We start from the raw sequence: 6,248 nt of genomic DNA on the forward strand, positions 1-6,248 counted from the left end.
TTAGTACTCCCTGGTCCTTGCCAGGGTGGAGGGTACCAATCATGCATGTTTAAAAATATGCTTGGTTTCTAGTACATTGTGTAACAATGCAATGACTTGTTCTTTGCCTTTGCCATTCATGAGCAAATGCAAAACAACTGGTAATTGTGAGTATTTATTAGCAAGCACAGAAGTATATTACCCATCTTTAAGACTTGTAGTTTTCTGTATAGCAGACATACTTATTTAAAAAGATAAAAGGGAAGATTAAGAAGAATACAAAATATGGAGGCTTACAGCTGGAGTGTGTTTGGAAGAGTATGTTGAAAATGACAAAGCAGTTGAGCAATGTGGCAGTGTTCAGAAGCTGTTGCTCAGAAGTTGACTTGGTTTTTGTAGGTTGTGAAGGAAATTGTAACAAGTAAACTTGTAATTCCAAATCACCCACATGGTGATGTAGAGATGATAACCATGTGTGCATTTTGCCTGATTTTTGCAAGTTTACTAACCAAAAAAAAAAAAAAAAAAAATGAGTACTAACCAAAAATAAGGGGGTGGAGCTTTCCTGTGGATGTCAAAATACTAGATGTAAGTTTTAGGAAAGAGGAGTCATAGTGGAAAATGTTTTAATAAAAACAACTGTAGATAGTCTCAAACGCATATATATTCTATAGCTAAATTTTACAAAATTACCAGTTTATCAGGAAAACGAGCATAAATAAAGAGTAATAGTGGGACATGCTTATATATATTTGTATTGGATTTTACCAGCCTTTGAAGCAAAACTTAGATTATTGTTAGGAAGGCAACTTAGTAGGTATGATTGAATTTTTGTTTCCTTATGATTAGAGAGTAGTAGTATTGCGTAAGGAAAACATCACATTAAGAAATAAGCTGATGGTAATTCTCCTTAACTGGGAGAAATATTTTCCAGATTATCAACCTAGAAAATTTGGATGCTTTATGGGCCTCCAAGATGAGAAAATGTGGTATTTATGAGTTTACTGAATTTTTCGGATAAAAATTAATTCATCTCTTATTACCATGATGGTGATGAATGTCTCCTCACCTGTAGTGTAAGGGCAAATGGCTTGAATTTCATATACATATTAATTCTTCAAAATAAATAGGGATTAAGCATATGCAGTGGAGTGGTACTGATGTGTCATGCCCTCCAGTGCCTTGGCTTTATCTCTTAAGTAATAAACATCCTTACCTCCTTACAGAGTTGATAGAAGTGATCTCAAGCATACCATTAGATGTTTTCACCCTGTGAAGAAGACTTGGCTTGTAATTTTTTCATCCCTCTGAAAAATCAGATACAATTGCTGGTAGAGTGAGGTTTGTTAGTTTCCAACAAAGTAGGATCCTTGCTTCTCTTGTGAAGTAAATAGTGTTACTAAGTAATGTTGCACTCAGACCTAGATTGACTGTCAAGCAAAATACTATGGATGCACTTAGGGTGCCAAAGGAAGGGGCCAGCATTTTCTCATAGCCACACAATTTACTCCCATAAGGGGATGTAAGTGCCGTCAGTTGACCTCATGCTGTGCACTGTAGGTGTTACTTGAGGTTCTTTGCAGCACGCCTGTGGCCCCAGCTGCAACCACTTTCATTCCTTTTACTGTGCCTCATTTTGCATCCTCTTCCTTCATCTTGCACCTTTCAAACCTTTTAATACTTTCAATTTTCATTTCAGCGCTGAATGACCTCATAGGTCCCAGTGCTTGGCCTTTAGCCTAAATTCTATATTCAACTCAACACATGATTTACCAAGAAGCCAATGATAGTGCTGAATCAAGACCTCAAAAAAGTTCCTCTCTCTTAAACAATAACAATAATAATGGGCTTGGTTCTCAAGACCTAAATTTCATATTCAAACAATCAATAACAATAATGCAATAACATGTTAATATTATAACATGGTCGCCTATCAAGTTCCAATTCCTTGAGGGTAAGCAGCTGCTGGGTGGTGCTTAATTGGCAGCAATTCATGTAAACAGAAACAAAAATGGTGTTAAAACAATAATCTGTTTTAGATGGCCACGATTTGTCTACAATATAAAACTGATTCACTGGAAAGTAATTACCCTTAAATATCAACTGGATTTCTGACCCAGTGACCTTAAAGCCCTGATTGTGAGCATTTCTTGTCTTATGGAACACTGAAAATTGGTTTATCTTTCTGTTTGAATGTTCCTAATAATCTCTAACGTAACTTTGTTTCAGATAAGATTATTGCTTAGGATGGGAGGTATAAAAACAGGTTTAGATCATCGGTGGGAATAAATATTAAATGAGGCAATGACTGAATAACAAGTGACAGGTATTCCAAGCCCATCCAATCTGTAAATGGAGAGTACTACGCTGCAGTAATTTCAACATACAAGAACCCTCTCAACTGAAACAAAACAGTTCCGGAAGGCAGGGCCGTTTCTAGGCACAGGCGGTCGCCTGGAGCGCCATTTGTTTGGGGGGCGCCAAATTGTCATCCAAAATTAATATATAAATAAATGAGAGAAGTATTATTTTTACGTGAATAATTCAAATAAATAAATACAAGTGTAAACGCGTAAAATAAATGAATAATGGAAGTGTTAATACTAGATGCAATGGTGTTTAATGCTTCGGAAAAGTTGGCAACACTGGATAGGTAGATGTCGTCAGTATCAAGGAGCTTTAAAACTAAGGCAGCCTCCTGCTCGCGACGCCACCTTAGTTAAGTTCTAAGCATCGTGTTTACTCCAATCTTTACTTCTTTTTTAAAGTCTTTTTAAGTTGTCAACGCAGCTGTAAAGCATTCAAGCTTTTATCAATCATGAAGAGGCAGTCCAAGCTGTCAGGTGCAGCAAACAAGAAAAGAAAAAAGGAGGAAGAGGAAAAACGAGCCCAAAGTAGAGGTAAGTGTGCAGCTGTGTTGTGTGTGCATAAGCCTAGCCTATAGTTTTTATAAGAAACAAAGTTCACTTTTTGGAGATATTTCCGAGTTGAAAATTCGAATGAAATCCAGGAGTTATATACCTTATAAACCAATTATCTATAGTAATGGATAGGACATCCATCACTTTTTCGCGGTCAAAACTGGAGGCGCTATTTTGCCTTGACCTTGATTCCTGTCATAAATGAGGTTAAAGTAATCCATAATTATGACGTCATTTCCACGTTTTGGCACCCCTGACTCATTATAAACGGCGACCCCGAATAAATAGGGATAAAGCTGAGAAGAAGATTATTATTAATTTTCATTATTATTTTAAATGTTACGTTTTCCTGGATTACTCTATTTGTACGGTGGTGTGGTATGACATCCTTAGAAAAGTTCAAGCTGTGAATAAACTTCTGCAATCACAATGCATGCATCTGGATGTAGCTGTTGACATTCTCAAGAAGGCTGAAACCTCCCTTGTTAGCTACAGAGACACTGGGTTTGCTGATGCCCAGACATCTGCCAGAGATATGTGAGGAGATGAATGTGGAAGCTGCTCTAAAGCAGAAAAGACTCAGAAGTACTAAAAGGCAGTTTTCCTATGAGGCCCCTGATGAACCTATTACCGATGCCTTGAAAAAAATGGAGTTTTCATTTTTCAATGTAGTTGTGGATATGGGCATTGAATCTCTGAGAGAGAGAACTGGAATGATGAGTGATGTTGCAAAGAAATTCAGTGTTCTCATAAACTTCTCTGACCTTACATTTAGTGAGCTAGAAAAGCAGGCAAAAGATTTGTGTAATACACTCACATCTGGGGATCATTCTGATTTAAATTATGATGAACTGATTGTAGAGATGCAGTCATTTCCAAAACAATGGCCAAAACAAAATATGACAACATTAGACCTTGTTTTTCTGGAGGAGAAAGGCCTGAAAGAGATCTATCCAAACATGTGGGTGGCATTAAGAGTTGCTGTCACTACACCTGTGACTGTGGCATCTGCAGAGAGAAGCTTCTCTAAACTTAAGCTCATTAAAACATATTTAAGGCCTACTATGTCACAGGAGTGCCTAAATGGGCTGGCAATAATTAGTATTAATAGAGAAATATCCAAACAGATTTCGTATGATGACACTATAGATGATTTTGCTGCAAGAAAGTCAAAAAGAGTCAGGTTTTACATATGAAAAATCAGTGAAGAAAACTTGTATATAATAGTTTTAGCATAGCCCTCAACATATATGCATTGAGTTCTATGGTTTTAGATTGGCAAGATTACCTTTTTCAATTTATCTTAGGTAGGATTTGCAATAAAAATGTATAATGGTGTTATTCTATTAAAATTTACAAAAATAGTTTGTATACTTTTGAGTCTATACTTTTCCTTGTTGTGTATACATATACGTGAAGATGATTTATTAATAAAGTATGTTGTTTTGTTGCGGAACTTGAGATGCTAGTTGTGTTCGAAATTGTTTATTATTTCCAGCCTGGAGGGAAGGGGGGCGCCATAACGAGTTCTTGCCTGGGGCGCCTAATGAACTAGAAACGGCCCTGCCGGAAGGGACTGATATGAACCACCAATGTTGCTGTGCTAATATAGACTTGGTTATTGGCTTGGAGAAAAATATTGAGCTGCTTCTTTAAGGTGGGACTTCATGAATGGACGTGTGACCGACACTAATTTTGTCTTGAGATGATACACGACTTATTGTAATGGAAGTTTGTTCAACTTTCAGTCTAATAATTCATACCCAAAGTGTGCATCACACTGGAACTTCAATTGCTATTGGTGACAGAAACTAGTCTGAAGATGGATACTGCCCACCTAGTTACTTCCAAGGTCTGATTAGTGTAATCATTATAGCATCATTGAAATAATGATGTTTGTTAGTATCTGAAGTTGTGTTGGGTCTAAATTATTAAACACTAGTATGGAGTTTGTTAATAATGGAGGGGGAGGGAAAATATGCGGTAACAGAAGCCGAGGGGTGATAGATTCCAAGAGAAATATAGGTCTCGAAGTGTGGGACGAGAGACTTAGAAATACAACAATAGTTTGCAGGCATAAAACGAGCAAAAACAGGTCTAAAATGCAGCAAAAGCGAGGGAGAAAAACTCACTGGGGGGACAGTTGTAAAATGCATACAAATGCCATTTATCTCTTAGAAGAAAGAGTATTTAAGTGAAAATGTAAATTTCTGTTATACAAAGAGGCAAAGATTACTATGCGATCAATTGGCCTGTTAAAACATTTCCTGTATGTGAAAATGAACGTGTATTAAGATTCCCCCAAAATTTATTAACCGCTGTAATAGAGCACAGGTAAGGAAGGTTTGTTAAGTAGCTACATGTAGGTAACAGAGTTTTGACCAAAGGACCAGAACCGTTATGTTTGGTGTTCTTCAAATAGCAATATGTTGACCGTATTCACATCGTGGTTGGTGCAATTATCGATAATATATTACAGTCCGTAAAGTAATGTGAACTTTCTATGTATGAAGCGAGAAGGAAACATAGAGGAGTGCATCACTCAAAATGAAAGCAGTATATCAGTCTCAGAAAAGTACCAGAGAAAATGGACATGTATCAGTAGAAAATGTAATGTTTAATGCTAGACTATTGTAAACTCAACTTGCTTCACACGTCACGCCCAACCTGAAATCTTTCTCTCTTGAGTCTCTTCTTGTAGGTTAAAAGAAATCCGAAAAGACTTAGAAGATACCACAATTGTGTTTTACGTTATCCTATTACGGAGATCTTTCTCTTCTTTATTTTACCTCTAGTCCACTTGCCGGTGAGAATCGTGTGATTCACTGTATATTTCCAATTTCTCTTAACTAAAAAACTTTTTCTTCGTTATTTTCTCCCGTAGGAGGTTAGTGCCGTCAGTGCACCTCATGTGGTGTTAATGTAGGAATTACTTGAGGTTCTTTGCAGGGTGCCTTCGGCCCCTAGCCGCAACCCCTTTCGTTCCTTTTACTGTACCCCTTTCATATTCTCTTTCTTCCATCTTACTTTCCACCCTCTCCTAACAATTGCTTCGCAGTGCAACTGCGATGTTTTCCTCCTGTTACACCTTTCAAAACTTTTACTGTCAGTTTCCATTTCACCGCTTTGGCCTAAATTCCATATTCAATTCAATTCAATTCGTTATTTTCGACCTTGTGCGTGGAATTCGTTGTTATTAGCGAGAAGCCCTGGTGATGAGATATGTAGGAAAGGCAAAATGACATTCATAGTTGCAGTTAGATCCTGAACTCAGAAAATGTGAGTAACATAATATGTTACCTTTATACATATGATACATATGTGTCTATGCGTGCGCGTGCAGAAAGT

The sequence above is a fragment of the Macrobrachium nipponense genome, chromosome 13, assembly GCF_015104395.2.
Source record: "Macrobrachium nipponense isolate FS-2020 chromosome 13, ASM1510439v2, whole genome shotgun sequence".
NCBI classification, from domain to species: domain Eukaryota; kingdom Metazoa; phylum Arthropoda; class Malacostraca; order Decapoda; family Palaemonidae; genus Macrobrachium; species Macrobrachium nipponense.